The sequence below is a fragment of the Euprymna scolopes genome, chromosome 2 (genome assembly GCF_053919585.1).
Source record: "Euprymna scolopes isolate OS-2025 chromosome 2, ASM5391958v1, whole genome shotgun sequence".
Classification (NCBI taxonomy): Eukaryota; Metazoa; Mollusca; class Cephalopoda; order Sepiida; family Sepiolidae; genus Euprymna; species Euprymna scolopes.
The window spans coordinates 24024190-24041873 of NC_136483.1; the positions used below are offsets into that span (position 1 = coordinate 24024190).

Here is a 17684-nt window from a genome sequence, read left to right on the forward strand (position 1 = left end):
ACAACAAGAACTTACTTTGCTACCGCAACGAAAAGAATATACGGGGATCGTGCAGAGAAGCCAACCAACGTAAAAAAAATAGTCAAAAATCAAATATACAATAGAAAAATGTTACTAGTCCAGTCCAAATACAGTTTGACCCTGAACAAATTCCAAGAAAGTGTTTTATTACTTTTTTTTATTACTATCATAAGTGGGGAACAACATACTACAAGTTTGCCAAAGTCTGATCACCACAAAGCTCCTAACTATGACGTCATAAAACGGTTACAGAAATCGCACTAAAAATAATCAATATTTTCATATTTCAAAGCTGTAGCTGTTGCTTACAGAAGAGTTTGCATTTTTTTTATACTATATATTTTGATATAACAATTTTTATACAAAGTTTAATACCTAACTACATGGACAGGCGAGGTCATGACGTCATCAATGACGTCATGACATACATGTACATTTCTAAACAGTGCATTTTAAGATATATCTCATCACTGAATTACCGAGTCAGTTCAATGTCAACTATTTTCATCATCACACTGCGTCCTCACTCATAATCATTTTAGAAATGCATATGTATATCATGACGTCATCCATGTAATAAAGAGTAATAAAAAAATCATAAAACGCTTTCTTGGAATTTGCTCGGTTTTTTTTGGGGGGGGGTCGTATTTTGACTGGACTATACCATAGCTAATAAAAGTTACTTTGATATCTGGTTCACTTTTTGTGTTTTTAAGTTCTTTTAAATGCTCTTTATTTTATCTTAAATATTCGGTTTTTACGAGTTGTCATCCAAAATGGCGACCGGCTTGTTTCCTATGAAAAAGAATCTAGGCTGTCGTCCTGTTGAAAAAAAACAAATATTAGAGATGAAATAGATAGCATTTAAAACTACATAAAACACACACAAAAAAAAACAGGTAGGTTTAAAAGTAACTTTTATTGGCTATGGTAAAATTTATGTATTGTATATTTCATTTCTTACTCTTTTTTTTTTTCTTTCGTTTGTTAGATGAACTGCACAATCTCTCCAAATACTTTCCCTTCTTTTTCCAGGTGCGTAGCGTCAGGTTAAATTTCCACGAATAGAACTACGTCACAACTGTAACCACGTCAATGTATATATTTAATCTGCAGTTCATGCATGGACAAGACTTTGATTTAATTAAGATCATTCGGACTACGATTGCCATTAAGGAAATTATCTCGCTTACTCCCCTGCAAAACGTTCGCAGCAAGAACACGTTTTGTTACCATAACGAAAAATAACCTCTTTCTCCGGGTGCATAATTACATGCGTAATTTCCACGAACATAACTACTTCGCAATGGCTTCAAGTCTATGGAAAACATTTCCGCTGAATTAGTTCCCTGTAGACTGCAACGTAGACGTCTTACAATTAAATGGCAACACGTTTCTTGTCATACTTGAAAATAGCCAAACTTCGTTCAGTTCATTAATGAACCTCAATCCTTTCTTTACATTTCAACTAGCTGTCATTCCATCTCCTTAATCTTTATCCTCGAGTGAATTTCGGTCTTGATAAGCGGTGACTGTTCATTAAAATTTTTGTTTTAAGTAAATCTTCACACATTGGCCAAGAATCAATTACTGATCTCAGGAGCGTCCTTAAAAGTAGGAAAATATTTAAAAGATATTTTTTCTTTGAACGCGGTTTTAAGTCCTTACGATGTTGCGCATTTCTCTAAGTGGTTAACGCCACGGACTGACAACCTAGGTGTGTCAGGTTCGAATCCCGTTCGTTCTACTGAAACACTTTCACATATGAATGTTGGTAACCTGTACGTGGTCAATCCCGTAACTACAAGTAGTCTTTCTATAAATAATTCTAACTAGAAAGATATCCGGGAAACTAATGCTAACATCTGATTCATAGGAAATAAATAAATGAACAATGTTCAACAACAAAAATCAGCAACATATCCAATGCATATACAGTTATTTGTCAAAAATCTATAAATTTTTAATTAACGTAAAAAATATACGAGGTACCTTCAATAAGTTTCCATCCCTTTTTCGTATGGTCACTTTATTTGATAGTTCTCGCATGAAACTCTAGTCTTCTTCGAAGTAATCTCTTCCGGCTGCATATATCCACTTGCATACCGTTCCAACAACTTCTGGAAAGCATCATGGGAGTCCTCTTGTGTGAGTGTGTCAGTGATCCTCGTCACAGCCGCTTTGATCTTCTCAATTGTCTCATAGCGAAAACCTCTAAGATTTTCCTTAAGCATAGGGAATAACCAAATGTGACAGGGAGCAACGTCTGAAACGATATGCAATAAAGTTCTGTATTAAACTTGGAAAAAATGCCACAGAAACCTATGGAATGCTTCAGACTGCTTTTGGACCATCTTGCATGAATCGAGAAACATTTTTTGGGTGACATAAGAGATTCAAGGACGGCATTAGGTCTGCGAGGGATGATGAGAGGTGTGGAATGAGTAAGAGAGTCAGAACACCAGAATTGATTTGGCCAAATAAAATATGGGAACTGTCTGGATTCTCATCTTGATCAATAGATCTGTGACAAGGGTGGAGTTGTGGACTAGTGCACTCGCGGTCATCTTCCGTACCTTCAGTACCTCGTGAATAATTATGTATACAGTTCCTACGCTGACGTCAAACTGTGCACTTATTGTCTCTATAGACACATGTCGGTCCTTATCCATGAAATTCTTTATTTGGCCAATCAACTCTGGTGTTCTGACTCTGTTACTCCTCTTGCCTCCCAAATATGGCAGAATTATACATAAGTTCGGTTTTTAATGTAGGGAAAATCTAGCTCCATAAAAAGGAGAACTCTGGATATGGACAAAAATAAAAATTGCCTCAGTCTCAGATTTCTCCTCCAGTGATCCAAGACAGAAAAGATGGAGTGTAGTATCAGAACAGATACTATGCTGTCATCTTGGCCCGAAGACTCATTAAAGCTCATGAAAAGATATTTTTTAGTGGAATACATTTGAAGTTCAGTACTGTATGTGGATATATATATATATATATATATATATATATATATATATATATATATATATACTATGTGTGTATATACATGAAATAGTAACTTTTTATTTAGTATCTATAATATACATCTCATCTGTCTGTTTATATGTATGTATGTATGTATGTATGTATGTATATAAGTATTATGAATGGAGTATGTATGTATGTATGTATGTATGTATGTATGCCCAAAATTTTCGACATAGGCGACTTCCGGTTTGGCGATGTGCGCAACAGCAAAGACGTCACGTTTTTTTTTTTTCATGTTCTTTTCCGCCTTCGCTGTACGGGTTCGAGCCTGGCTACCTACTACCACTTTTTTTTCTACACACACCTCCAAACACCCGGGCAACTCCGGGCACCCAGGCTAGTTCTTATATACAGTTGATTATTCAATTAAAGATACTTAGATGAGTTTCAGTGGTTGGAGCAGATGTTTCTTAAGTTCTTCACGTTGATATTTGATTTATTTCTTTACAAGTAATTTAATTGTAGATGGTGTCGATATTTTGATATGACTTTACATTAAATGATCAACCGACCTTTTCAGTACATGTGCACGAACAACTATAACTTCAACAGGCACGCACACACGTACACAACATTTACGACTGAGTTAACTCAACCATTTCCGGCAACTTTTTAGCAGTTCTTTTTCACGGCAATATCTTATGCTTATAAAAAGTTAAACATTCGGGTACTTCTGCAGTTTAAATCCCGTTTTCCCGTGAGTCTCATGCGACAACGCCCGGCAGACGACGAATATATATATATATATATATATATATATATATATATATATATATAGTGACCAAAAAAACAGGCCGCCACTCTACTTAGGTCCCGTTTCTTAGTGTTTTGTTTGAATGAAATGAAACTTTGGTCATAACTAGTTTATTATATTCAAAACATCACATCAAAACACTAGGGTCTTTAGGCTTTTTTTTCTCCGCTGACTGTAAAATGCTCAGAAAAACAATTGAATGTCCTCTGTTTTTTGGGGGTCACCCTGTATATATATATATATATATATATATATATATATATATATATATATATATATATATATATATATATACATATATATATACATATATATATACATATATATATGTAAATATACATATATATATATATACATATATATAAATATACATATATATATATATACATATATATAAATATACATATATATATATATATATATATAGAGAGAGAGAGAGAGAGAGAGAGAATACGCAATAAGATACCGTCTACGCTGGCCTGAACTCCTTTCCCGAATGTCTGACAATCGCCTACTCAAGCAAGCTCTTTATTCAGAACTTGCCATTGGAACTATATCCCGCAGCGCACCAGAGTGACACTTTAAAGATCGGCTCAAATCCACCTTAAAAATGAACAAATTGATACCAACAACTGGAAAGGCAATGCAGCCAACAAAGAGAACTTGAATAAAACAATAGATGAAAACACCAAAATCTTTGAAAACAATAGAAGACAGAAAGGAGAAACAAAAAGTCCAAAAGAAAAGCCTGTGAACTCTCCTACTATCCTCTGTGGCGGCTTCGGACACGTTTTTCGTGCACAGATAGGACTTGTGTCGCGTCCTAAGTAGTGTCAATGAGCAAAATGTTCACTCGTATCCGGGTTCTTCCAACGACGAAATATATATATATATATATATATATATATATATATTTTTTTTTTTTTTTTTTTTTTTTTTTTTGTAAATATAATCATATCTTGCTGCGATGTGCAGACCGTTTCGATCATTATTGATCTTATCAAGCAAGAAAATTAAAAATTAAAAAACATTTATAATTCTAGAGGAGAAAATATATTTTGCCATGTCTGACCTGAGGCATGGTTAATATATATATATATATATATATATATATATATATATATATATATATATCATATTAAATATATATAATATATATATATATATATGTGTATATATATACATACAGGTCGTTAGTTAACAACCAAAAGATGTATTTAATTAACATCCATAATATTTTATTCATATTTTTAAGAAGTACGTTTAAATGTAATGTGAACAGACATCTTGCTGCTCAACTCCCCTCAGACTTCTATGTAATCTTTTTCTCTTCATTCTTTACATTGTTTCTAACTTCTTGTGGGCACTTTTTCTTCTGCCCTAATTATCGTATTTATTCACTCCCAGGGAACTGCTCAAACAATGACCCACTCGAGCAGCAAAGAAATCGCCATCTTTATTAAGATGGGCGATCTGCTTCTCCTTCTGGTTTCTTCTTTACATGCCTGCTTGAAACACTCTAACAATCCTATAACAGTAGTGACAATGATATACGCGAATACTCCTAATTTCCTTCCCAAGTCTTTTTTTACTCATCCATTTTCGTAATGTTTTTCTATTTGTCCTGCTCTCCGTTGCTTGCTTCTTCTCGAAACTCACGGTTTGTATTACATTCATTTTTCTATTTATTACATTTATGAACACATGTTTTTATTTATTTAAACTAGCAATCGGTGCCCGGCGTTTCCCAGGTGTTTTGAGGTTAATGCTGAGAAAAAAAAAGGTCAATTTTTTTAAACTTTGACCCCTATTATGGCCTCTTAACATTTATTGTTTAGGGATCAAGTAAAGTTAATAAGTTAGATCCATGTCCAAGGAATCTATATCTAAAATATCACGTGTTTAGACCCAAAATTGTAGGAGGAGTTTGGTAGAGTTCTCAAAGGTCAAATTGTTGAATATTGACCACTTAATCGCCAAATTTCTGTCGAAAACCTATCACATCGATTTTCCCAAATCTCAGAACCTTGTATATCAAATTTTGAATCTCTAGGCTTAAAATTGACAGAGTTTTAGCGTAGGGAAATGCACACAGACGCACAGACACACACAGACACTATCACTTATATATATATATATATATATATATATATATATATATATATATATATATATATATATATAAACATAAACATCATATATATAAGGATAATAGTACGCCATATATATAACAAAAGACCATTATTTACTCAAGTGAAAGGAAAACCCGGGGGAACTTTACCCAAAAATAAATCTATATTTTTTTGTGTGTATTGATAGTCTTATAAGCGAGTAATTATTAATTCAGCCATCTCGATTCTTAACCAAACAGAAAGTTCAAGTAGGGGATTTCCCTTCTTTTTTTTTTTTGATAGCGAGGCCAAATTTCGCGAATTTGGCCTTTTTTTAAAGCAGTTTGGCCTTCAAAATTTCTGTTTGGCCTTTTTCTTCACCGATGAAATCTGGGGACGCAACGGGAATTTTCGGCAAAAAAATGTTGTTACTATGCACATCTATGTATTGAAATACAATTTGTGGCAAAATTTCAGGAAAAACTAATGGATGGTTCTCTCGCAATAGTCCGGACAATTCGCTAAATTATCTCGTCAAAACCTTAAATCTCGAATTTTTGTGCATTTTTTTTTGGGGGGGGGGCTAATTTGGCATAATAGCGTCCATTTAATAGTATTATCTTGAAAAAATAAAAAAATAAGGAAAATTACCAAAAAAAACAAACAAGAACAACAAAAGTGTGCCGTATTTTTAAAAGTTTTATTGCGTTGTTTTTATTTGCTTTTTTTATTTCATCGGTGAAGAAAAAGGCCAAACAGAAATTTTGAAGGCCAAACTGCTTTAAAAAAAAAAGGCCAAATTCGCGAAATTTGGCCTCGCTATCAAAAAAAAAAGGGAAATCCCCCTACTTGAACTTTCTGTTTGGTTAAGAATCAAGATGGCTGAATTAATAATGACTCGCTTGTAGCGTTGATTTTTTTCTTTTTTCGCTATAAAAAAAATAACTACTTGATGAAATTACGTGATTTTTTCTGTAGGAAAACTTTATCCCATGACGAGTACGTACAATATATTTTTTTAAAAAATATTTCCATTTTTTAATGTCAATGGAAAACTGCACAAGTACCCAAACCCGAAATGAAAAGACCACGAGTGAACGCGCGTTTTTTTTTTTTTTTAGTTTAGTTTCATAATGGCGGCCGTGATGTCGGAGGTTCGATTGTTAGATTGTAAGTTTCGTATTTTTGTAATTTGTAAATCGCAAGTTAGGAAAAAATTAAACCCTTCCAAGATGGACAATAAATAAAGCCATAATATTTTATGGTAAAGTTAAGAGCCTACGAACCATAGTTTTTTAGGAGATGTGATTATTGGATTAACCAATCAGAAATCGTCTGTGGCACACACATCTCTGTTTTTATAGATATATAGAAGATAGATAGATAGATAGATATTTTGTATTCTATGCCTATATCCCTATTGTCACTTCTAGATAAATATTATTAGTCTCGACTAACGTTCAAGAGAGATTGAGATTATGAGTCATTTTGGATCATCCGTAATTATAAAATGTCTAAATGCTTGTAGAGTGATCATAGGATAACACTAAGATGAAACATTGTTTCGAGTGCGATCTCATCATTTACCTGGTGTTACTAGAGTTATACCACACGATATTATCACAATGTTTTGGTATGTATATTTATTTGATTCTTCTGCATGTGGTTAGGCACAAATTAAGTTGGCATTTTGTAAAGACGGTATACTAAGTTAAGTACGCCCTGGCCTACGAACATTGCCTGAATAGACTCTCGATATTCACCAATAAGAGCGCCTCAGGCAACTTGCAATACACTAACCCCTTCTCAGAGAGAAGATAAATCTTGGGAGAGTGGACCTCTTAGGATTGAATTATATCCAAGCCCTACACTCACAAAAGCGCTTCTACAGAATTGGGATGATATTTTTTAGTTGATAAATGGAGTTTTCAGATAAAAAAGAAACAATGGTTTTAACTATTATTTTTTTTATTTTTTATTTTATTTATATATTTTTTTAATTCTATTAAGTTACAATGGTAGGTTCCAAATTATGCAGTCGATATTTCCTGAATATTACTGAATTATTAAAAAAAAAGTGTTAGCAGATAAAAATTGCCGCCATCTTTTTAAAAATTGAAACGGAAAATTACCTCCCTTTGAACTCTCCTGCGCATTACGATCGTTTTCATCAAATTATATTTTTTATTTTCTTTAATAAATAATTTTCTACCTTATCGATTTTCGTAATTTTTGGATATAGTCATCTTAAAAATACGACGAATACGTAGATACCATTGTTTTCATGTGAAATTCAGTATTACGATTTCCGAAATTTCGTTCTAATAGTGTAGAAGTGTCTTCACAAAACCACTGTCGGAATGATTGTCGCGGATGTATCTCAGTCTAGTACGAACCACTTGATGTGTATATGTTGTAGAATTCATTTCCTGTAGAAGTTTAATGGAAATATTTTTTTTTACAATACCAATGAATTGAACAAAGAAATGGGTTGTTAGTTGTGAGTAGGGCTATGACAACAGCATATTCTTTTCCTTGTTTTGATTCTCATGTCTATATCCATTGATACCTTATATGTTTTTATGTAGAGTGATGTGGTTCTCGGTTGTTTAACTGTGTCGAACTGTATCGGATATATACTCGAGAGTCAAAACAATGAAAAGAATAGTCTTTTGTCATAGCCCTAGTTATGAGACATTAACGAATGTATTGCAACATTTCCAATGATACAATTCTTTATAACGCAATAGTTTTGTGTTCACGTTCCTATATATATGCTTATTTCTACATGTGTTTTAGAATTGAACTGTATTGGAATGCTTTAAGTAATTATCATTGCATATTTCTAAACAATTAAATATTAAATATAAATATGCGCATATTTTTGTAAACGACATTATGAAGAAATGAAACCCAAGTTTTTACAGAAAGTAAGAAATTTATCTCCTGTGTGAGATAGTCGCTCGCGTTTTAATCAATTAGGCATTACAAGGCCTAAGCTAATAACAGTTGAAAGGAAATAGTTGCATAGTTTAAGGCGTCTCCAACAGAGACTCGATTTTACGATGAAACAAAATATGTTTACGGCCAGAAGTGAAGACGCCATCTTAAGGGCTCTGCTTTTTGTACCTCTGCTTGTTCATGTGACTTAAATAACGAGTAACACGCTGGCCTCATTCTGTCTTCAGGCGCATATCTACCATGAAACGCACAAATCTTAAGTTTCACGGGACCCTCATCCCAGACATATCAATCTGGTATAAAATAACAAAGGATGGACTCGTATACTGTCATTTTTTTTTCCTGGTAAAACTAGAATGTTTCATTTTCGGTGTCAAGAAAATAAAAAATGCATTAACAGTGATATTAACTTGCTATATATACTGTGATGAACATATATATATATATATATATATATATATATATATATATATATGCACCCTCACACACACATTAAGAACAACGTTAAGTATATGCCAGGTTTCCTTTTTCTTTTCTTTTCTTTTCTGTTCTTTTTCTTTTTCTTTTAGCGTCCAAAATATAAAGCGAACATTTTTTTTAATTTTAATCATTTGAAATTTAAGTTTTTAAAACGAGATTTGCATGAGATTTTGTAATATATGTGCATTTTTCAACTTCCGGTTAAAGAGAGATAAGAGAGATCGGCTAAAAAGAGCCGATCTATCTCTTATCTCATCTTTTTGGGACCTAAAACGGTTCCCTATTATCAGGTTCGAAACTGATAGTACCGACGTCTTATCTTATCTGAACTTCTGATATATATATATATATATATATATATATATATATATATATATATATATATATATATATATATATGTGTTAAAGCGGGAGATAAAAACATCGGTACTGTCGGTTTCAAATCCGATATAAAAGGGACCAGTTAATTGTCGAATAATATCGAATTCTCTACGGTGCCTGTTTATATTTGTTCTCAACGATATGTTCTCTTTTCCGGCGAGAACAAATGCAGAGGCTGAAAAGAAATCGATATTTTTCGACCATTAACTGGTCCTCTTATATCGAATTTGAAACCGACGGTACAGATGCTTTTATGACCTTCTGTAACATTTTAAAATAAATATTATACTCTTATATTGAATTTATTTATATTTGAGCACTGTGTTCAGGTTCTTTCCCATAAATATCATACAGTCGGTTAGAGAACTGTAAAAGTGGTGGATAGACATTTGGCGAGATAATTTACAGGCGCCACTCCCGTGGGTCGATCGGTAGAACTGCTGACTGTCAACGCGATGGATCTAGGTTCAATCCTCGGCTTGGGAGAGGTGCTAGTCTAGCGGCACTGATGAGTTGTAATACAACGAAACAGGACTGTATGTCGATGACTACAAATATATTTTAAGCCCCTCCCCTCTCTTTGAGTAGAGCACTGTCGTAAATAATCTCACCCGCTACTTAATTGGCTGAAAAATGCGAAGCTCATTGTTTGTTTTCCTAACAAACCGCCCCCTTAAGTAAGACACTCTATCAAATCTCCAATACTAATGATTACTACAATACTATCTTATTGATTACTGTACACGCAATAACCCTTATCCCTGAGTGGCCTCCGGGCCTTGATAAGTGGTGACTTCCATGCAAAAAATATATATATATTAATGAAAACCAAGTGATATAGGTGTTTACCTGATATACGCAATGGTAAAATTCAAACTAATATAAATAACAATATTTATATATAGAAAATTTAATCCCAACCGAATTAAATTATTGAGCTCTATTATATATATATATATATATATATATATATATATATATATATATATATATATATATATAGTCCTGGTCAAAATCATAAGACCACTTAAGAAAGTAAGTAAATTGATAGTAATATAGTAGAGATCGCTCCGCACGCACACAGAGACAAGGTCACTTATATATATATGCAGACCGCCCAGCGTTGCCCGGTCGTAAGATACGCTTAAATATGATAGTTTAATTCTTGCAGATTACGTATTTATTATTAGAGAGACAATTCTCTAGCGATTATTATATCGAATCTAATATATGGTAGTGAGATTAAAACTATATATATATATATATATATATGAAAATAAGCGGAAATCTCTCAAGAGCCTTTCGGCCATCATCTCATCAGGTGAAACAAAAACAAAAACGACCAAACCAAACTATAAATGTTTGGAGGTAAAGAATTTATAAATACATTTGAAAATAAGCGGAAATCTCTCAAGAGCTCTTTCGGTCATCATCAGGAGAAAATCGATAGCATTGAAATAATATTAATTGACGAAAAAAGAGTAATGGCGGATCTTTTATAAATGAAATGCGCCAAAAAAGGACGATTAAAACTAATATTATTGAAACATGTAAAATCGTTTAAAATAGCACCGCCAAGGATGGGGGGGGTAAAAGTTCCCCGAACGCTTTTCAAAATTTCTTTATGTCGGCACAAAGAAAGTTTAGGAATTGCGATAGAGACATTGTTAAAAGCCTTAAATCTCTTCCGGGAACTTTAACAACCTCCCCCATTTTTCCCCCTCGCGGTGCTATTTTAATCGCTTTATACACGTTTTATTAAATTAAATTATTGGTTTTAATCGTCCTTTTTTTGGCATCTTTCATTTATAAAAGATCCGCCATTACTCTTTTTTTATATAGTTTGGTTTGGTTGTTTTTGTTTTGCGGCGTATCAACCCTTTTCAGGTTATTTAATGCTGAATCCAGTGATTTTGAAGAAAAATATTTTAATAGAATATATTTTTTGTTTTTTCAAGTCGGTTTTTATTCAACGCGTAGTTTGGGCCCTAGTTGGGTACTACCACTCCGGGTCAGAGTGGACCTTGGAGCAATGCAATTAAACGGTGGCTCCACACTCCTCGAAGCCCGCAAGCTGAGGCCTCGCCATCGGATATAGTTTAAGGTCACATCCACGACCTCAAACATATATATATATATATATATATATATATATATATATAACTATTTCATTTACTCACATAAAAAGATTTATGCGTAAACTTTAAGTATTTACTTCAAAAGTGCTCAATACGTAGGTAGAGCTAGTTAGTAATTTATAAAATATATATGGCTATTAAGCTACACTGAATATTCGGCGTTTCATCCACTATAGGATTCGTCAGGCTTATGGATGAAACGCCGAATATTCAGTGTAGTTTAATCGCCATATATATTTTATAAATTACTATATATATATATATATATATATATATATATATATATATATATATATATATATATATCCCGTTTTTTAACAGATGAAATCGCTCGAGCGTCAAAGACAAGATGGAAGTAAGAAAGCAAGCAAAATCCACAGAGTTTTAAAATTATATGGATTGCATGTTTAATTCCTCCTTTTCATTTAGATTTTCTTGTTTTAAATCCATGTCGTATTTTTTCTGAAGTTTTTTTTTTTTTTTTTGCTTCAAAAAGAGCAAGTCTGTAATATATGAATACAGAGTTATGTATTTTTTTCTTAAAGATTTTTTTTGGGGGGAGGCCAAACAAAAGGAAATAAGCGTGGAATGAACGAATATATAGTTACCTCCCTTAAAAAAAAACAGGAACATACAGAGTACCTTCGAAATATAATGAGCGCTATACGAAAATATATCCGATCCTGGTAAAAATATTTTCTGGGAAGAATTAACTCTAATTGCATGTTATTGTTCTTAACAGCATGGAATAAAGGTTAGTAAGAATCAAACAGTGATTTGTCAGACTGAAATTTTTCTCTGCCGAAAATCGGCAAACTGGGCGGCTTCACTTTATTAGATAGATAGATAGATAGATAGATAGATAGATAGATAGATAGATAGAAAGCATTTTAATATTAATTTATGCATTGTAAATAGTAATTTGATTTGTTTGTTTCTTGTGCTTTTTTTTGTTTGTTTTGTTTTCTCCCCATCCCTCTCTCTCTCTCTCTCTCTCTCTCTCTCTCTCTCTCTCTCTCTTTCAGACACACGTATACACCCACACACTGTCTTTTTTTTCCTTTCCCATTCATTCGTACGTTACACATGACATTATGAATGAAAAGTCTGGTGAATGAATCGATCGATTCGGAGATATGGCGTAGGCGAAATTTACAACGCATGGCACGACTGCCGGCAGGTTATCGATCAACATTGGTCCAGATAATAAAATAAACTTGGCCACTCTTATCATGAATTGCTGTGTACGAGTAAATCTATCAATAATTAACAAGACCATAGAATAACATGCATGCGTGAATATTCAGTAAGTTTTCAATGGAAGATAACGATTTAAGTGTATTTGGATTTTCATCATAGTCGTCTTTCTATGGCAGACGATCATGGAACTGGCGGCGATTTGAAGGTTGTAAAGTAATTGATATAATAGTTTAGAACAGAAGGAAACTTCTCCCTTGAGATTAGTCTGATGGAATTAGGTTTTACGTATCAGATAAGAGTTGTTTATCTCCCCTCTCCGGCTCCCATCGCGGAAAGATGTGCCACAAGGGTCGGAAGGTGTGCGTGAATAGCTAGCGTTCAAAGAGAAGAGAATTCTGAGCTGCAAAAATGCTTGATCAGCGTTGTTGGCATTCTCCGATAGCAATTAGCAATAAGGGAGAAGGCAATGACTAGGAAGGTTTACCTCTTAGAACTGCAGAGAACTAGTGAAATACCCCAGACAACAGGGACAGGTCATCTCAACAAGGATCTAGATTCTGTTTCCTTTTGGTGCCGAGAAAAAGTCACAGGATGAGATAAACATATCAAGTAAGAACTACAAATCTAAAACCAAGCTTCTATCTTTACATCATAAACGCTCTGATCCCCATCTGGCATCAATTGAAATGGATGGCTCTCGTCTAGGGGAGGTCACATGTTTTGATAAGCTTCTGGGTTTGATCTTTACTCCTGATCTGAAATGGAACACATACATCAAGTCCTTGGCCAAGGTCGCTGGGAAAATGGTGGGATCCTTCTACCGCTCGAGAAGATATCTCACTACTGATGCAATTCTCGATCTATATAAAAGCCAAATACGTCCACGGATGGAATACCGTTGCCTCATCTGGGCAGGAGCTGCTAAATACAGCCTATCCTGCCTTGACAGAGTACAAAATAGACTTCGTGGCTTAGTGGGGGGTGCCCTTTTCTCTTCCCTGCAACCTCTCTCCCACAGAGGAGACGCTGCGTGCCTATCTTTGTTTTATCGTTATTTCCACGGCAAGTGCTCGTCTGAGCTCCATTCTCTGGTCCCCCCTCGCCAATCTTTCTCGAAAAACACCCGTCTAGCTGAAACCACTGTCAATAATTTTCCCCACTCTTTATCTGTGCCTAAATCCAAACGTAGATTCCATGAGCAAAGCTTCTTTCTTAGAACTGCACGCCTGTGGAACTCTCTGCCGCTTGCCTGTTTCCCTCCTAACTTCAACTTGGATGTCTTCAAGTCCAACATAAACAAATTCCTAATGAACCGCTGCCTTAAGTAATGACACTTTATCAAATCTTCTATACTAACTATTACTACGATACTATCCCATTGATTACTGTACACACAATAACCCTTATCCCCACGTGGCTTCTGGCCTTGATAAGTGGTGACCTCCATGTAAAAAAAAGGGATAATTAATAAATTTGATATTTATTTACAAACTAGCAGGGTTAACCGGCGTTGCCCGAGACAAAAGTTTAACATTTCCATTAAAACTTTTGTTTCTGTCTGTTTCTCTAACGTTTTCTCTTCCCTCTCCTCCTCTCTTCTTATCTGTCCAGGTCACGCCTCTTTTTCTGTACATACGCATACGCACAACTCCTTTGTTAAGATGGAATTCTGTATAAGGGAAAAAGCTCCTTGCATAAAAATTCAGGGTTACTTCCACAACCTCCCCATGTTAAGAATACATAATCTTCCTGAAAAAAAAACGATCCTAGTTTCGTCACCCATCTGGTGCTAGCCAGGCTCAACCTTGCTTATCTTCGGTGATCGGACGAGAACCGGTGTGTCAACGTGATTATGCCGTACATAATAGCTAGACATACAAACACACAAACATACACATACATTAACAGACTGTTCTCCTTTATATAACAGGTTTCTAGAATTGAGGAGAAGGGTAACCTTGAATAATTAAAGGTAAATATATATTTCAATGGATGATATTTATTTCAATGTCGTAATTTTTTTTATATAATTTGTGCTTCATGATGGTTACGGCTAGAATCCTTTCATAATGAAATTTTCCGGGAGCAATGACAATAAATTGTGAGAAGCTAAAGTAAGATCTCTTCTAGTATAATATAAATCTAACACTCTTAGAAAATGAGCGCCAGTTTGTAGGGGGCGGCAAATAGATGACATTTAATACTACCAAGACTAAGCTTCTTTTCTTTTACAATTACAAGAAACCTTTTCAACAATGAATCGCTATCACAAATAAAACGCTACGTTAGAGCTTATTGTATAAACTCCTTGGTATAACATTTGCAGGAAACATGAATTGGAACAAATACATCGAAGACATTATAAATACGGCTGTAAAGAAGGTGAACTCTATCGTGCAAGAGAAGTACTCATGCCTGACACTATCTTATATCTCTACAAATCCATATTCACTAAGGTACGGGGTATGTTGCTATATCTGGGCTGGTATATCTTCCACTAGTTTCTTCCATTTAGACAAGGTAAAAAAAGGGAGAATCCAACCTCTGTCCGTCGCTGCAATGTTGCATTCATGTGCCTATTTTACAAGTATTTTAATGAAATGTGCTCTGAGGAACTCATAGCACTTGTGCCTCCTCAGCGTAAATACCCCTGACTAACCTGACTAGCAGCAACATCCCCAGATGAAGGAAATCTTCTACTCTAATAGTTTCTTTCTTCAAACTGCCAGAACTTGTAATTTACTCACGGTCTCTTGCTGCTCTGACTTTACTAAAATGCAGAAGTTCAAGTGCAATATAAACAGAAATCTGGCTTCTCAACTCCCTACATAGTATCACTCTAGATTTGATTCCGAATAGTAGTCCTTATGTCCAAGTGGCACTGTGCCTCGTTTGGCGTGAATAAAAGTTAAAAGAATGTAGGATCTTTCGGACGGTTAACAAGGAAGAAAATGATTTCAAAATATAACAAAGCAAACTACTATGCTTTAGAATAAAAGGTGAAAATAAGAGAATTTTCTTTGTTTAAATCTATTTTTGTTTATGAAAACCGTAATGATCTATTATTTTGTACTTTTCTTTTGCTCTCTTGAGCATTAGTACATTCTAACAATACTGATCAAACACAATACGGGCATATAAGGATAAATTCAAATACCTTTTCCTAGTCTTTTCCACTCGTTTGCCATCGAACCGTTTTTCTCTCTGTTTTTTCTGTAGAGATCGAAGTTATTTAGAAACTAAAGTTATATCATGCTGAAGAGAAATTATTTTGTATGCGGAAGTTATTTATCTTGAGTTTATATCCTTCAAATCCTGTAATTTTCAATGGAAAACTGTTGTTTAAATTATCGTGAATTTTTTCTAAAATGTTTATCTAAAAACGAAAACTTACACGCTTTAGAATAAAGAAAAAATATGTGAATTTTAAAGATACAACAAAATTACTTACTTTTTAATGTTTACTTTCTATTTGCTTGGATCCAAAAACGAAAAATAACGGTTTCTATAAGTTAAGATAATGTTCAGCTTTGTTTGTTTGTTGTATTTGTTCGAATTCAAGTTTAAGTGATCATCATTAGTTCAAATTTATGGCATTTAACTTCATCCGTCATCGTCAGCTGTCATAGGAGGACATACTTCCCTCTTATGATATGAAAAAAGTATGATTTATTACACAAAGGGTAATATTAATTATCCAAATAATAACATATAATAAAAATATAATAAACCTAATTATTAATATAATTAATGATTATAACAAAATAAAAATACTTAAAATATTATATAATAATATAAAATATAATAAATTACTTGATTAAAAAGAAATAACAATAAAATATCATATAAAATAATATAAAAAGTATTACTTAAAAATTTGAATGTAAAACATTTTTTAGCGTCTCTGGAAATTTTCAAAAGACGGAACAGAAAAGTATATTTTTTTCTGTTTCTCTAGAACATTCTATAGCGACAACTATAAACAGCGTACGATTGCTATTTATAGTCAGTTATAATACAACACTGGGGCGCGTTCATAGGCGACCAGACCTTATGACTCCGACCGAAGAAATCACAAGCAAATTCGAGTCGTTAAATAACAGATGAACTGGACAACAAGATACAGAGAAAAAAATCTCTTTCATCAATAACTGGTAAATATAGATTTTTCTGGATTATATTTGACCAAAAGCATTTACATCTAAAATATAAAAACAAAAATTATTATACAAAAACAATTACTTCAATCAAAAGGGAAATAACTAGTAAACAGGGAGTTATTCCTCTTTGCACTGTTACTATTGTAAAAAGCTTATTAGTAATTCGTTTCCTTTCTATTTTGTTTTTCTTTTCTTTTCCTTTATGTAACGGGATCTCAGGCAGTGCCAGGTATCCTGTTCAGCTAGATGGAGATAGGAGAGGATGAGGTATGGTTAGGGGAGGGGCATGCTAACACTTCGTCAAGGAAAAATAAATATTTATGAGATTTCTGTCCACCAGAGAAGAAATAGTATATTTTTCAATGAAAAGAAAATATAAAATCTGATAATAGGATTCCTTGGAACAAGAGATTGTTTTTCTAGTTGGATTTGGTAAAAATAA

At 33.7% G+C, this 17684-nt stretch overlaps 1 long non-coding RNA gene across 3 annotated transcripts in view; it reads right to left on the reverse strand.

Annotated features, from left to right (window-relative positions):
• LOC145289760 (uncharacterized) overlaps positions 1-17684 on the reverse strand; it is a 162672-nt gene that overhangs the window by 72608 nt on the left and 72380 nt on the right. Inside the window, exon 2 of one of the 3 annotated variants that reach the window (XR_013869310.1) lies at positions 2014-2287. This is a non-coding gene — a long non-coding RNA (uncharacterized LOC145289760). Of the gene's footprint in view, positions 1-2013; positions 2288-17684 lie in introns of those variants that run through there. The other 2 variants (XR_013869312.1, XR_013869311.1) reach the window with 2 other exon arrangements.